Source organism: Monopterus albus, unplaced genomic scaffold (genome assembly GCF_001952655.1).
Source record: "Monopterus albus unplaced genomic scaffold, M_albus_1.0 scaffold64.1, whole genome shotgun sequence".
Taxonomy (NCBI): Eukaryota; Metazoa; Chordata; class Actinopteri; order Synbranchiformes; family Synbranchidae; genus Monopterus; species Monopterus albus.
In genome coordinates, this window is record NW_018127944.1 from 440,133 (window position 1) to 457,990 (window position 17,858).

The following is a 17,858-nucleotide window of genomic DNA, read 5'->3' on the forward strand; positions in this document are numbered from 1 at the left end:
TGTCTTTTATACAGGTAACGAGTTCAAACAGGTGCAATTAATACAGGCAATGAGTGGAGGATAGGAGGGCTTCTTAAAGACAAACTAACAGGTCTGTGAGAGCCAGAATTCTTGCTGGTTGGTAGGTGATCAAATACTTATTTCATGCAATAAAATGGAAATAAATTATTTAAAAATCTAACAATGTGATTTACTGGAATTTTTGGTAGATTCTGTCTCTCACAGTTGAGGTGTACCTACGATGAACATTACAGAACTGTCCATTCTCTGTAAGTGGGAAAACTTGGAAAATCGGCAGTGCATCAAATACTTATTTGCCCCAATGTAGCTATGTAAAGTTTAACTTTGGTGTGTTTGTTTTCATTTGAATAAATCAGGTTTTTATGTGCATGTTTATGTTTACATCCAGAGACTGCAGGGCGAGAAGGATAATGCCAATGACTCCGTTTGTTGTCTGCTCTGATAAATGGCAGTTAAAAGGTTGAATCTAACATCATCTTCTTCAGACGTGCACAGGCACAAATTTTGAGTGTTGTCACCTTTTGGGTTTAATCACTGTGACTGATTGAGAAATAGCTTACGTGGGAGCCATGTGTCATTAATATGATTAGACTTGTAAACAAGTGGGTCTCCAAGGCACCACTGAACATAAGGTGATGTAAAGCTGGGCATGCCTCAACTTGCATTTCCTTCAAGTATTTGTGAGACTTAATTGGGAAGAAATATGTGGCCTGTTGTGCACTGTTATCATTAAACCCTTATGAGTTAGGTTGTAATTCATCTTGCTGTCGACCTATATATCTGGAGGTAATGTTCAAGGGCATGAAAAATGTCACGACCTGTAAATTCTGCCATTGTTGCCTCAAGGAGTTTTACTTCCAATAATTGATGCCCATTTCCATATGTCACCAGTCCTCATTCCTGCAGAACACTTTATACTAAATCTCACATGACCCTTTCACACATTGTCCAGTGGCTGTTTCCCGTTTTGTGTCGATCATTTTTCAAAACCCATAGATTAACCTACAGCCATTAATCTGTGGGTTATTTCTCAAACAGTGATTTATAACAGGAGACATTTGTAGTAAAACTTTGCCCTGCAGGCTTTACCAAACTGTGTGCTTCCTGTACAAGTGGAACCTGCTTCCTTCAATACAGATAATGTTGAGTGGCATGTCAGCTCCGTTAAAGTCACCTTTTTAAAAGGACTGGTGTTTATGAACAGGATTTTGACACTCACTCCTTCAGGCATCATTCTAGTCAAATGTCTATTATCTGACCAGTTTGGACCACACCAGGCTTTATTGTTTAAACACCTTGTGTACGAGTAGGACAGGGCAAACAAGACGGTTTGCTGTGTAGTGTTTACCACCCATTTAAAAAGCACTGAGGAGGCTGTTAATCTCTCTTCTTGTTATAGGGGTTTGTGTACCAACCAGGATGTCTGGGGCGATTTAAGACTTCCTCCTGCTCACCTTCCCTGTTTGAAAATGCTGTAGATGATCCATCTATCCCTCCTTGCTAAAATGAACGTCCCTGGGGGCCTGGGTGGCCCATGTGAAGATGCCTTAATACCAGAGCGATTCATTACCTCGGAAATGTGAGCTTTTGTTCCATTTTCAGCAGAGCCCCATTAATCTTGGGCTGCCTCCTGGCATGCAGGCCAGGTATTGCTTAGGTAATTACAGTTAATCGTCATTCAGATGTGCACATGGACTGCAGCCTCCTCAGGGGCTTTTATGCAGGGGCAAATCTATGCTTTTACACTTTTACCCCCCTCTAACTCTAACAGTTGCATCCCAGTTGTACCATAAAGAAACCTGCTTTCTCTCTTTTTAATTTCTGTCCTGGCAACTGAACCACAAGTGTGTTGGTAACTGTGTCCAGTAAGATCTGGCTCTAGTTGTGCAGCAGCCTCCCCTGCATAAACATGTAAACAGCCCAGCTCTGCCTCCCCAGTCCTCCACACACATTTCCACTATCCAGCTGTCACTGTTGTACAGTCACTGAAGCCTATAGTTCACCTACCGTTTATGATTGTGATTAATGGACAGATTGTAAGAAGGAATCCATTTCAGGGGCAACAAGCAGAAAAATGCCATCTGTATCTTGACTTCACGCAGCAGAGGGACATGCAGAGATGGACAACTTTATCACTCAGGGTTTACTACTGTAAAACATGAGAAGCTATGATAGTTAAAATGTCATACTTTGGGCTAAAATAAGAAGTAGTCAATTGATGAAGAATTCATGTGTAACAACTTCATCATATAATTAGTAATGTTTAACCACTAGGAGCATGGATTCTGGGATGGTAATGTTTCGAATTTAACTCATGGATTCTGGGATGGTAATGTTTCGACTGGTCCACCACTATAGAAATTCCTAAAAGATATTGGATGGATTGCCATAACATTTTGTTAAAGCATTCATAGTTCTCAAATGATGAGACTTTGGTGCTCCTCTGATTTTTAGTGCCACCATGACGTGATATTTGTGGCTCCAAATGAAATGTCTCGACCGCTATGAGATGAATTGCCATGAAATTTGGTACAGACATTAATGTCCCCCTCAGGATGAAGTGTAATAACTTTGTAGGTCACATAACTTTCTGTCTCCTTTCCTTGCTATCATCTAATGACCAAATACCAGCAGCCTGATGACATTCCCATCATCCCCAGCTGTACTTTTTAGTGCTAATGAGTTATCGTAGCATGCTAGCAAGCTAGACTAAGGTGGTGAAAATAAACCTCATACCCGCTAAACACCAATATATTAGCATTATTATTATGAACATATTAGCATTATGCACAAAGTACCACTGTGCCTAGGTACTCCTCACTGAGCCATTAGAATGGCTGTAAACTCTGATTTAAAGCTGTTCTAATTTCTTTTCAGCCCAGAGGGTCAAGTAAGACCAAAGCTAGTGTTAAGTGACTAACAAATAAATGTGTCAGTCCAGTAGAATGCTTGGTTATTGCTAGTGTGACACAAACACTAACAGTAAACAAAGCTCAAGTTACTCCCGTATTAAATCAGTACAAAGGTAAAATGTTAGGTCACTAATGTTACAAAAACAAGCATGTTAGCTTGTTATTACTAGGGGAGGGTACAGTCTTGTCTGATTTTCACTTGATTTATCAGACAATATGTGAAACATTAATGCACCATTAAGCAAAAAGGCCAAAAAGAAATCTGTTGACAGACAGGAAGGTACTGACAATATACTAATAAGAACAATACAAACAAGAAGCTATCAGCTGTCAGAGAGACACAGAAAACAACATACATAGAAACCTTATATTTTGATAAACTAAATTATAGTCATTTACTGCAGGTACCTGAGATTGTTTAGGGTGTTTTTTAAGCAATCTCTATATTGAAAATGAAACCTGTGATGTTCCTTTTTGTTTCTGCTATGAGTCACTTTGTAAGAGAAGTGTTCCTTTGTTGAAATAGTTTTACACCAAACCCTTCATCCAGTCAGTAATCCATTTAGCATATTAAAAAAAACACCAGCATCTAGGGAACCTGTGTAGACTCTTTATCAGCTCGCTGTTGCACATTCCTCTGAAGACTGACCACAACCTCTCGGGCTATTGATTAACATTTTAGATATGAGCAAAAAAAAAAAAAAAGAGAGAATCAATTTGTGCTGTTCTATTACCAAAATGTGCCCTTAGTGGTTTGTTTGTAATATAAATGAAGATAAACCCAATGCTAAACAGCTCCAGCAGCAAATGAGCAAATGAGTTTTTGTCTGACTGACCTCCTTCAAGGAGAACAAAAGCAAACTCAAACAAGACTGTGCTGCTGTTTGCTTTGCTTGATAAAGAAACAAAAACTCCTGAGATCGTAGTGACGGCCAAGTGTCCTCTCTGTCCAGAGTGAGAAATGAGAAAGGGCAGTGGCCTCTAATCGATGTCAGATCAGGGAAGAAAGCTTTTCTCAGGTAGTTTCACACCTGTTGGGTTGTTTATTGTATGTAAAGTAGGAAGACAGTACATGCACAGAAAAAAAAAATCAAAAAGGGATCAGATATTTCTGGTTTCTGTTGTCTCCACGAGGATCTGCTGGAAGTCAGTCTGACACAAACATATTTCTGTGCATGTCTTCCAACAGAATTGTTTGGAAATTAGTCTCTATATAAATTGACACCTATTGTGGTTTGGGTCCTTGAGATGAAGGATGAATCTGGTGATGTTCTACAGTTCACAGACTGTCACAATAAAATCAGTGCACATTCAGATCTGTCTGCTGAGGTGAGTCCAAAAATCTTGCACTCAGCTAACAGTTTATTAGGTACACTTGCAGGTAACTAAATCTACTGCTGTCTAACACAACAGTGTTGCAATAAATTCTCTTTCAGGAAGGTGATAATGTTCAGTTTGTTATAGAGAGGTGTCTATTCAGCCGTGTGATCATTTAGGAGGCTGTTTTTTGTGCTGCTATTGAACTGTACTGCATTATTTCTTTTACACATTAACATCAAAGATGTAAATATGTCAGATTTAGCCAAAAGGCTCATTTTCATCTGTACGTTCCCTGAGATAATGTATGTTTCTACTGTTTTAGCCTAGACTCACTGATATGAATACAATGGAAACAATAACGGAAATACAGGTCAGAAAGGAGCAATAAATACATCTCTCCTTTCTACTGCATCTGCAGTGTTTCCTTAACTTGGCAGTGTATCATAACCGGAGTGGACCAACACAGTAACTGTTTCTTTGGATCGGGAGAATTAAAAACATACACTGAGGGAATTCAAAAGAATTTAATTCCTTCCATTCATTCCCACTGTGAACCTCTGGAGGCTACATAGATACAAATAATTGTTAACAAATCCAATGTAAGGACAACAACTAACACTGAATTGATCCCACAAACAACATTTATTAAAAACACATGAATGAGCCACTGGTACGCTGGGTGATATGTTCCTTCATTACCATGAACACACACCCAAGTACTTTCTACTGAGTCAACCCCACAGACGCTGCCCTGCTATGTAAATACTCACTAGAGCACCAAGTCTGCAGATGAAAATAGTCCCCAGCAAACACACTATTTACTCCTACTTGAGTAATGTTTGCTTAAAAACACTACAAGGGCCAGCTGCACTAGGAAACTATTTATCTTTTAAAAAAATTAAAGTACATATTTGTGACCTTAAAAGATTTTTAAATATTTATATCTTTAACCAGTAAAAACCAGACGGTCAAGGAAGCGAGTAGAGAGACAGACCAACGCTGTTGTTTTTGGTCTTTTTATGGGTTTATTCACAATAAGAAAGATAAAGAATAACACCAGCATTATCCTTTGCTGTTGTAGGGATATTCAGTTACATTTACAGTCACAGGATTTTGGATTAATCTGGAATATGATTATGTAATGCCAAAACAGGCTCTAGATTCTTCCACTGGTTTCAGGATTGAATGTCAGAGAAAGAACAAGTCAAGGAGAAAACCTTTGTCAGTGAGGTCTCACCAATTGTTTGCTTTTACCTTTGTGTCCTTTGCACCACTGCCACCATAAACCACTAGACACCTGTCCCTTTGTGTGACACTTTCAACACACACACACACACACACACACACACACACACACAGAGCGCACACATATCCACTGAAAACCTCTGGGGGTTTCTGCCCAGTCATTTGGCACATTTTTGATGTTGAATCAAAAAAGACAAAATGAGAGAGTGAAGAGGGGGCAGGGAGGGAGAGGGAGCAATCTAGGCTTTCCACTCCAGTGAAAGGCACTCTTTGTTGAGCACTCCTGTGCAACCCCCCCCCACCTCCACACCCCCCTCCTCTCCAAAGCCCGGGTGGATTTTTCATTAAATGCTATCAGAAATGTGACTGCTCCTATTCATGGACAGATGGAGGGCTGGCTGTGTGGCTGGACCAATACCTTCACTAGAGAATGAGAGGAATCTGAGCTATAGGTTTAGGTCCAGTCAGACACACTTTACTGGGACCAGAGAATAAACACTGCATCACTTATTTGCTTTTTATTTCCACTTCTCATTGCTATGTCCAAGGTTTTCTTTGTGTAGAAGAACCCCCTTTCCAAACCCTGAATATGTTTGATACAATCCCCTGGACCTGTGTGTTCTCACTCAGATTTTCTCCAGTTAGACCTCCTTTGTTTGCAGAGAGAATCAAAACAACATCACATTTGTTACATTCAATGGCAGCACAGTGCTTTCTCTCTGTTCTAGGGCTCCTCCAAGTAAGACCTCCTCGTCCTCATTTTCAAAACAGCTACTTAAAAAGTTAAGAGCACTCTGCTTAAACAAAACAACATATTGTGCCTGTGTCCTCAGATGAACAAGGTGACCAGATCCATCCGCTGTTCATTTCTCACTAAAGGAGAGAGATGAACCTCTCATATTGTTGGAAAGCAGTAGATTATGTCACAACACAATGGGAGTCAGATGAAAACACAAACAATGATTTCCGCAACAGCAATTTAATCCTCTGCAGTTAAAACCTGACACAAAGTGGACAAAGGCAAGAAGGCTGGCACAAATAAATCCCTGAATCCGAAGATTAAGCAAAAAAAAAAAAAAAAAGGAAGAGGATCTTTTGTATAAAAAGGTCCTTTATCTGCTTTTGAAGTCAGCGAGACCTGCCAGCCACCCTCAGCCTCTCTTTGTAACCAGCCCCCATGTCCCACAGCAAACCACCACCTCACTTTCATCTGCCCGTCATCTTAGGGGGCAATTAATGCCATTCAGGTCTACCCACTACACAGAGAAAGAGAGAGAGGGAGAAAAATGGTGCGAAGGCTCATCTACTTGTTGGAGCAGAGACCTGACAACAGTTTAATGTAGCCTAAATTGGTGCATAAAAGGCAAGTGACATTTCTTGATGTGGTAAGATTCAGCATCACTCTGCTCTCCTGTTATTACTTCTATTTGATTGGACTTCTGTTTACAGGCAGGCAGTGTGGAAACCAGCCAGGCTATTGCTTAATGGATGTTTCACTGCCTCCACACAAAAAGCCTCAGATGATAGCCCTATGAATAACGCCCCGCTCTACAATTCTACCATGCAGTGTGCAATACCTCCGACTCATACCTGATAAAGCTGCACATGAAGAGAAGCCCTAGGTTTTATCTCTGACCTTTTCGCTCTCTGCTGTAGTTCCTTTACTCTGGGGACTCCTACTGTTTCTCCTCTGCTGCTCTAATACAGTGGCCCCAGCTCCGGCGTCTGCGAGAGGCAGGGGAAATAAAGCCTCCATTTGCATTACGTAATTTCATGCATTATTCAGAGCTTCAGAGAATCATTTCACCTAGACAACTCCTCAGAGGGCAGTGAGGAGATAACTGTTAGTGACAGGACTGGCTCATGAAATGCAGAACGACTAAACCATCCAATCTGCAGATATTGCCCCAGCTTGAATTGGAAATAGACGCTGGCACACTCACACAGATGCGCTCTTACAAAAGTATACTCTCACTGTTATTCTCACTTTGTCTTTTTTTATCACTGAAGGGAAACAAGTAATATCAGCTGCACATTTTTAGAGCATATCTGTTGTTGATTTTTCAAAGGATTTCAAGGCCATGGAAAACTACAGCACAGAAGAATAGTGCTATATTGGTAGGAGGTGATTTGCTTTTTTCTTCCTCACACAAAACCACATAAGAGGCAAAAATTTTAAATTCAGATACTGTTAAATAATAATGTTCTATTTCTGCTTGTGCTCGCTTTTCTCGGTGCAGCTCTTCTGTATCACGTTGTGTTGTAGCCTTGTCAAAAAATAACAATTTTATTGCCATAATCTGTCTTTTTTTATGAGCGTGTGTTAGTCTAGGAGCAGATCTCATAGCAGCAGCAGCGAGTCCATCATGAAGCAAAGAGAGTAGAGACAGGCCAATTAGTGCAATCAAACAGCCTCTGGAGCACACAGGCTGCATAGCAGGGCTGCTCACAGCAACTGGACATTGTTTCTTTATTGTCCAAAGCTCACAACAGAACACAGTCTGACAAAGCCCACAGCTTCCGTTGTTATCGCAGCCAGGGAACACTACAACACAAGACTACAGAGAAATAAAGCTTTCTCCTTTTAATCATAGACAATAGAATGTATTTCATTAAGCCAGATAATGGTGTGTGCATTTCATTACCATAGATAACTAGGACTATTTAGATGAGGGATGAGGTGCTCATAAAGTGCCAATTGGTAGCCATGGTAACCCCAATCTTGGCAAACAAGAGTCGGGGAGGAATGTTTTCTAGGGGACGGAAAGGAAAGGGGAAACAGAAAAGAGGGAAGGAGGGCAGACTGAGAGGAACCACAGAGCTAAACATGATCCCAGGCCAAACGCTGCCATGTTGTTTTTCTTCCTGCATCCAGAAAGAGACTCGTGTGACCACCATGAGCCGCCTTTGTTCTCAAAACTTTAATATGCTTGTCTCTGTAGGTTACCCAAGATAATCACATGCTAATGTAGCTGCGGGCCAGATAACAAGCTTAATCACCCAAATGTGAAAATCAATGTGCAGTAAGAAAACCTATCCATCCATCTTGCTCTGCTCCTGTGAATATTACAACCCCCACGTGCACTGCTGGCGCTGCCAGTCAAACCTGACTTTATGTTGTGTGAATTTCAAATGAAGATGCTCAGGGCTCGGAGCCTAAATCAGCTCAAACTGTGACCTTGACCTTGGGAGAGAGTTCTCATTCATCCTGTTTCAGAGCTGTCAGTTTGAGGATAAATACCAGGACAGGTTATATTACTGTGGGTGACACTATGGAAATGGAAATCCATTTCTTTTTGGCAGGATGCAACATTAAGCCCTGCTCCTCAGATACAGTTGTATTATTATTAATGTAGAGACATTATTTACAGTTGGAAAATTAAGGGTGGGAGTGAATGACAACATAATACAGCTGAATTGGCATTTGAAAAATATAACACTGATTACAGTAAAGTCAAGTCACAACTGTCATTTAATTTAACGACCTGAAATACATATTTCACCCTATCCTACTACCAAATTAATATTATCAGGACTCCGATTATTTTAGGATTTGTCTTCTCTTGGATCTCTGAACAAAACAGCACAGCAATCCATCAAAACATTTTGCTCAAATCGACAAATATGAACCTGATGGTGGCATCACAAGAAAGTCAATCGATCACCGAAGTACAGTAAACTGAATTCATCCTCAGTGCACCATGAATGCCTGTACGAAGGATCATTGCAATTAATCTGAGAGAGAGCTGGGATATTTTAGTCTGGACCAAAGTGGTGGACAGACAGATCGACAGACTGACACTGCCTTGTCATAAGTTGCTAGCATGTTTAAAAAACCCTACAACAGATGACAGAGAAACAGAAAATAACTACACGTGACCTTCAGTTCAGCCGTTAGGTGAAAGCAGATAGGACTCCAGATGGACCAGTCTGTTCTTGTTACTGCGGACACTCCACTTTAACAAGAATGCAGCTCTGCTGTCAGACCTGTGATCTAAAAAATAGACTTTTTAAACTTTTATTTATCCTGCATGGGAACATACTGAGCACATTCTCACTAACATCCTGCCTCACATTCAGCAGCATCCATCCATATTTGGGGATCTCAAATCCTCCGAACTGCAACCTTTGCTTCTTACAATTTTAAGATCTGATATTTAAAAATGCGTGTGTTTGGTGGGGGTGGGTGGTTGGGGGTTACATTCTGAATATTCAGCTCTGAATAGATGAAATAAGAGTTAGATTCATGTAAGATGCATCAGAGATATTATTTTCTTATTCATTAAATATTAAATACTGGGCAGTAGTGGCTGACTGCTAACAAGATCGAGGCTCCTCTCTGAACAAATACAGCAGTGTACACACAAAAAACAACTTGGACCATAACAGCTGACTGCACATCCAGCATTCCCCCATCCTAAGGCACCTGAGAAGACACCTTCTCCCTGAGATAAGTTTTTCATTCTGTTTTTTTTTTTTGTTATCTTAACATGAGAAACCCACAGGATCCAGATTTTTCTGGTTTGAACAGCAACGACATCTGACAAACCACACAGGTGAAAACACACACACAACAGAGTGAATCCAGCCTCTGACGGTCAGGCATGATAATATGGATTCCCCTGATGATGTATGTGTGTGTGTGTGTGTGTGTATGTGTTTGGAACCAGACTCCGGTCTTGGCCCTCAGTAATAAGATCAGTCTGTTTGGGCCAAACAGGCTGAGCCTCTCTCGGGGTGGCCCATCTGGCCAGCGTCCAGGCCGAGGCGCCAGCCGCCGGCTCCACTGTGTGGGGACCCATCTGTGGTCCTGTGTGGTATCGACCATTACACTGCCAGGCCTGTCCCGATCTGCACATGGGTCCACTGGTCTGTGTGTGTTCTGCACACTAATATCAGCAAATCAGCCTCAGTGAATGTTTAAACTCGACTCAGGTGGACAGACGGGTGAGATTTACAGACGCATGATGTTTCAGTCAGACAGAGTCAGGTCAGTTGTCTGATGCAAGAAACCGCACCTAGTGAAATTCACTCGACTGCTGTAAAAGCAACATATCTCTTGGTTTCACCACTTGACCTGTTGCACAACCTAACCCAAAATCTGACAATGAACAATATCCTAGTGAACAAGAAAGTGAACTGAGCTTCTGAAAGATACACTACTCTGTGGGGGAGAGAACAGGTAACAAATCAAAAATAAAATTGGACTAAAACTGCTAAACACTGGATTTGATCCAAATTGAAAAAGTCCCAGGAGTTACACTGCTTTATGCTGAGTAAGCTAACTGATAGTTGTAGCTTCAGTTTAACGGACGGATCCGGTACGAGAGTGGGATCAATCTTCTCATTTAAACTCATTTCACATTTATTTGCCCTTTTATTGTTTAATGGTGTATTTTAAGTGTTGATCCAGCACTGCGAACAGACATCATATTGGCTAATTTCTTGCATCCACAATGAAGTTTGACAGCAGAAAATGAAAAAAGCCAACAGTAAATATCAGGTTTTTGTGTCTGTTCCTAACATATAGGGCAATGGCTTCTTTTTAAATGCACAATTCAATGAAGAAGGGCAGAAAGACAAAAAGAGGACATTTTAACACTTCATAAAATCATATTGGCAATGAAATTGGAGACTGTACCTTCAACTTGCTCAAAACCATTACATCTGAGGGTAAATTCTGACAAGACAATCACACTTACATATGACATTCACTCGTGATCATTCCCCTGTACTTGTCATATGTCATTACTTACTGCACTGCATGAATAAATGTCCAAAACAGCAATTAGCTCTAAGCCTTCAGTTTTTGTCCTCAAAACAAGACACCATTCCCTGCACTGTCAACTCTATCCCTGCACCTAACACAAACAGCTAGTACACACACGACTGGATCTTGAAGGTGACTACTGTATATTACAGAATGCAACCTGAGACTGATGCTGACATTCAGCCATGTAGGTATCTAACCCAAATACATTGTATCTGTTGGCACAAAGTGTGCAGTTTCTTTGTAATCCGGTTTCAGGAGAGTGAATGTGAGATGAGAGAACGTGGACATGACAGCAGTTGCACAGCTGAAAGATCACAGGAGATAGCCGAGCACGAGCTAAAATGAAACAAGACACGTCTGCCTCAGAGATGAAATGTTCTGTGTGGTAGAAGTGCACAGAGTTTACTGCATAACTGCAGCAGACCACAGACTGTAATGAGTTAGGGAAGGATTTCAATCAGAAGCAAAAAGAGTGTAACATTTAAGGCACTCCAGGGTCAAACAGCTACATCAAAACCAGTGTAATGAGCTGGGGGTAACAGGTTCACTGGTGGGCAGATTTCAACTTGAACAGCAGCTTTATTTGTAGCATCACCATACCATAAACACTGCAGTAAACCTGTCTTTGCATTCACAGTGGAGAAAACATCACACAGCACCACTGCATTCACTCCTATGATTAATTATGCAACATTAGTGGATAAAGACAAAGAGGTATAGGAACTATTTGGTCAGGCTAAACTAAACTAAAGCCTGAACAAACAGTCTGCAGTCATGCTGGTGGTTCTGCAAGGCAAAGTAACTATAATTATTGCAGCAAAGTTATTATTGCAGCTATTTGGTCATAAAATAAATATTAGACAAATTAAAACTCTGATGTAATCATGGTGCAAGAAGAAAGGTTCAGGGGTCACCAAATTTATTACAATTAAGGGGGATATGAACTTGTTTACCAAATTCCAAGGCAACCCATCCGTAGCCGAGATCATTCAATTTCAGCCAAAGTAATGGACCTGCTGACCAAGACATTGCCATAATTAGCAGGGAATTTGAGCAAAAATGCAGAAGGCAAGAGGAACACAAACAAAGCTTTCATTAGCATTTACTCAGGGTACAATGCATCTTAGGGTAGGATCTCTGTCTAATGCAGCAGCAAGATGTTTATGCTGTTACATCTCCGACTAGGAAGCTGACTCCCGGAAATAATTCTCCTTTAATATAGTTATTTCTAAGAGTTAGATAACTGCTTTCAGTATTTATGACAGACTGTAAACTGCAGTTGGGATTTGTTTTTCCTGTTTCTGACCAATAACTTCCTTTTTATTGAGGTTTGCTGGTTATCCACAGCTATTTGGTTCTGCTGAGGTTCTGGTCAACTAGTACACTTATGTATGTCTCTGCAGAGCAGCTCTGCAACTGAGGAATGTTGTTATTCAGTCTGCAGCCTACTTGATGTACAGCACTGGGGCAGTGCAAGATCAATTAGATGGCTACTATCAGACCTTTGATTTTTCATATGCACATTCACCATTTTATTGCACTATGTTACAACTCATTTAGCACCATACTACTCCATATATTTTAAGCATGCATACCCACAGTGGCAATTAAAGCAGTGCTACTGTTAGCATTACGCTCAAGGAGCAAAACATAGATGCACATATCAGCATAGTCTGAGCAAAGGTTATTTCACTACAAGTAGACTTCAAACGTCTCACAGTCCACTCGCCTGGCTGCACAGTTTAAAAGCTCAACATGGTGTGTGGGACAATAGTGGCTCTCAAAAGCATTGTGGTAATCAGGGCCAATGGAATTTTCCCTGCATCATTAAAAAGGGATTGGTCTGTTCACTACGTTCATGGGAAGTGCCGTTAGTTAACCCAACAAAGGTGCTCTGGCTGTGGACCCCCAGAGATGAAGGGCATCGCAGGGGCTCAGCGAATCCACTTCTAATCCTCTCGGTCCCATTGTACCGGTACACTCTAAAGCCCTTTGACCACTTCCCGCTCTAATCTCTGCAGATTTGGGTGAGTTAACAAGTTTCTGCACCGTGGGCCCACAGATTCTCTCCTCTCCTGCTCTCCCTGTGGTGACAAATGTAGTTACAGCAACTGGCCTCAGCAGTGTTTTCACTCCTGCATTTAACAGTAATAACAGACATAACTCAGAAAGAAAACTTGTTAAAAGTCTCACAGGTTGAATAATCAATTAGTGAATCGAGATAAAATATATCTGTAACTATTTAGTTAATCATTTAAGTCATTTTTCAAACAAAAATACCAAAGATGATGTGTTAACTTCCCCAAGGTGAAAACTTTCTGCTCTTGTAAACAGAGTTTACAAACATGTAAACATGGGTTTTAGACAGTTGGTTGGACAAATCGAGCAACCTGACGACATGATGGAGATTAGGAAATTATGGAAATTATGGAAAATTGTGACAATACTTCTTAGTTGCAGCCCCAGTTTCACCAGAATGAACAATTTAAATTAATTTGGTTAAGAATAAATTTAATAAAGTTTGCAAATCTGCAAAATCAGTTGTCTGAAAATGAATGGCAAATTGGTAACAAAGTGTGTTACAGAAGGTAACAAGGAGCTGTTGTGTTTAGGGATTAGCAGTATTTAATTAATATTCTCCTAAAAACTGTTTATACATGAAAAACAAGAATGTGTGTCCTTTTTGGACAATTTATAGATTTGTTGGTTTATAATAGAGCTGCAACTAATGATTATTTTTACTGTTAATATCTTGATTAATCATTTAACCGTTTAAGCTGCTTAGCTTACTCAGCATAAACTATCACAGCTCCCCAGAACCAAATGTGGCTTCTTCCAAAAGGTTGGCTTTGTCTAACAAACAGTTCAGAAGGATATTCGGTTTACAAATATATAAAACAGAGTAAAGCAGCAAATCCTCACACTGGAGAAGCTAAAAACACAGATTTGGGGCATTTTCAGTATAGTTGCTGTCCATTAAATAGTCAACTAATTGTTTCATCTCTAATTTGTAAATGAAAGATTTTTAAAGTGTAACATGGAATCAAAACTTAAAAATGTCAAAATATTCAGCATCAAATTCAACATAGTGTCCAAGTGTCCATTTACAGGTTTTCCTTTCAGTCCCAAAACGTCCACCATGTCAAGATGATATCGTTTATATGTGTGTGTGAATATATGAACGCCTAGATGCCAGGCGAAGGGGGCGGAGTTTTTGAACGAGGCCTGCTATCACTAGTAATAGCAGGTCTCGTTCAGAGAGCTGGTGGTCGTTACAAAGCTCTTGACAGATCGAAAGACACCCGTTAATTTCAGGTTGACCTTGGTTTGTTTAGCATTCCCCACTGCTGCTGCTGACAGTGACACGTGTCTAAGGTTGGGCTGGGTTGACTCCAGGAGGGTGTGTGTGTGTGTGTGTGTGCGTGCAGATGGCTGGACCGTTAGGGATGCAGTCTTATATTCCCAAGAGAGGAGGCAGAGGTCAGGGATCAAAGCCTCGACTGACTCCCTACCCAACACTGTGTCTGGGGAGACCCAGAGATCCAGAGTGAAGCGCTGCTTAGGCCGGCCGCATTATGCAGTTTATACAATTAATGCAGCGACAGGAATGGCAGGGGTCTACAGGAGCAATCGTGGGCTGTTGTGTGTGTGTGTGTGTGCGTTAGCACTGTGTGTGTGTGTGTCTCTTGTGCCTGGCCGTTGTAGCTTGCACAATATAGCAGTGCAGCTGGCACGTGCTACACACACAGTCTGCAGAGGTCTTTTAATTAAGGGATTTGTTAATTTTCTATTCAACTTGACAGTGATGAATGGGGGTGTGCTGCCTGCCCATCTCTGCCTCGGCTGTTCGGCAGACAGAGCTGCCTAGGAGGCCTCTGGGTGCGATCATCACACTCTGAAACCACTTTTACACATGAAGATTGTTAACCCTTTGGTGGCCAGTGTCCCAGTGTCCCTGCATTTAATGAAGCTGAAAACCCCTGCTAGAGGTGGCTCCCACTCTGCAGCAGCCTGTGTGGAGGCCAGATAGGGCTGAGAAGTAAACAGAGTCAAACAATGGCCATGCATTGTGTGAACAAAGATTTGCTGCTGCTATTTAGCTACAATGGAAATAACACTTAGAGTCTATTGTTATCTTGGCTATTTACCAGCTTAAGCTTATCATGCACTCTTTAAGTGCCTCTGTGAAACATCAGCTAAATGCCTAAAATGTAAATCACAGGTTTCGTTCCTTTGTTTCAGCTTGGGGGGAAAAAGATCTTCATAAATACCAACCCTGTCTCTCTCTCTCTACAGATTACATTCAGATGCTACGCGTCGCAACAGCACATTCAAATGTGAGAAACATTGTGTTGCCTAAATGATATTTTTTTATGAACATAACTTGGAGAAGTTTTTAGTTTTAGTTTTGAGTGTAGCTACCAAGTAGAAAAATACCTATACCGAACATACTTGCCAAGTTTTCACTGCCAAATTATTTTAAAATAATTATGCAAAAAATAATTATGTTTGGAGTAAAAACCTGCACTTACAATTTAGAAATACAAAGCCATCTGGAGGAAACTCTGTTCATTTGAGCAGTCTGGTTTTTGTTTTTATACACATCTGTAATATAAAGTTCATCTGGTGATGCAGGACTAATGTCACAGAACATATTGCTCCTACTGTTAAAGCTTTAAACTGACTTCCAGGTAGTAATAGAATAGAATTTAAAATGCAGCTGCTGAGGAATAAATCACCTAATTGCTGAGGGCCAAATGCATTTCAGATATGCCCAAAGAATATAAATCTAGAAGGTTATTTACATCTTTAGGGAGCAGTGGGCCAATAATACCACAGTACTGTCAATGTTAGCTGCTGTACACAGGCGAATCCAACTTCAATATGACTTTAAACTCCTCCCAACTTTGGCCTCTTTCAAATTTAATTAAAAACTGTCTTGCTTCCTGGTGACTGATTAATATTTTCTACTGCACTTGTTTCCTTTATTAAATTTGGGCTGATTTATTACTGTACTGTACTACAGTGAAACCATACTCCCTCTCTATTATTATATATCTAGCTTATATTTGATTCTTCTTAAACATTTTTGTATTTATTGTGTTTTAATTGCACTTTGCCTTATGTAGAGCATTTTTCTATTGCCCTTTGTGTTTAAAAGGTGCCTTGGCTCCTATTCTCATACCAGAAATCATTCTATGAGATAAGTTGCTGCCATTTTTCAAGAGATTGAACTCTTCAGATGTAAAATGGAATGTGTTTCATATTCATTATCTGCTTTGCTGCTGCTAAACATGTTTTGTATTAAAGGTGATATAAGCACCTTAAAGCAGAATCACATGTCATATTGTCCCCCATGCAATGTATTCATTGTGATGTGGCAGCCATTCATCTTTTAAATGCTCTCTCATGATTTCCTTTGTGCATGCAGCGGTGGAGGTGACCTTGAAAATGAACCATGTGGTGTATTTTGATGATAATTTATTCTAACATACAAGAAAACTGCTCACTAACATGATTTCCTTCATGCTTTGTGCTGCCTCCACTTGCTGGAAACTTCTAGGGCAGCAGCCAATGTACAGTCTTCTAAAATAATCTATTTCAGGATTTTTAGGGCCGTGCACCTTTTGAACATCTTGTAGATTTTACTAAAATTTAAATTCAGTTTTATTCCTTTTTTGACACAAAACATATCTCTCCAACTTCAAGAATGTGTATTGATTTGCTATGTACATAAAAGTCTAGAGACCCTAATAAAAACATGTTGATAAAGGTTTGAAAACAACAGAAAGGTACAGAATCAGGAAGATAAAACTATGGCTTCAGTTTTTATAGAAATGCCACTATTAGACTGAATCGCAGGATCATTTTCAGAGACTCACTCCGGGTTTGTAATAGACTAATATTGATTTATCTCACCGATGAACCCCCCCACAGTGGCAGCAAACTGGATCTTAGCTCCAATTTTAAAACATAAGACAACCAAATGACTTTTGTTTCAACTTTGACTGTCCTTAATATTTTACTCGACAGTGTTACAAAAATAGTAACACAGTCATTGTCCTGGTAGTAAGGTCAGTTATCAAGCTCTTTTTTGTGAGCCTGTCTTATTGGGCTTTGACTGACACACACACACACACACACACACACTCATGCGGCACACTCCGGTTTAATGCATATTAATGAAGTTAAACGGCCCGCTGTAGAGAGGAGACAATGGAGCAGAGGAGGGCTGGTTGTGAGCACAAAGCCGTGGACTCAGGGGAAGCGGAACAGGTGCAGGGAGGACATGGCTGCTCCATGTGGGACGACTCACTATAGGTTCATCAGTGTTAGAGGGGCTTCAGTAATCTGGCTTGTTTCATTTACATGTCCATTTCCTGGATGGTAGCTGTTGGTGTATTGCTACACTGCGTGTCCTAAAGATCTTATGCCAAACACAGCAGCCTGTACACGACCATCTACTTGAGTTTTTTGTTGATGAACTTCAGTTGCTGTAGGTGGCACTCTTTTCTATGTCCATTCATTCATGGATAGAGTTGGTCATTCTAACTACCTAAACCATTTATATAAAGCTGTGTGTGATT

General features: G+C 40.5%; 1 long non-coding RNA gene across 4 annotated transcripts in view; it reads right to left on the reverse strand.

The window, feature by feature from the left end:
- Positions 1 to 17,858, reverse strand: part of LOC109962415 (uncharacterized) — a 34,263-nt gene that overhangs the window by 6,668 nt on the left and 9,737 nt on the right. The window contains exons 3-4 of one of the 4 annotated variants that reach the window (XR_002275248.1): positions 7,135 to 7,223; positions 6,489 to 6,754 (exon numbers count right to left, since the gene is read on the reverse strand). The exons of 1 other annotated variant lie outside the window; for it this stretch is intronic. This is a non-coding gene — a long non-coding RNA (uncharacterized LOC109962415). Of the gene's footprint in view, positions 1 to 6,488; positions 6,755 to 7,134; positions 7,224 to 17,858 lie in introns of those variants that run through there. 2 more of the 4 variants (XR_002275252.1, XR_002275250.1) reach the window with 2 other exon arrangements.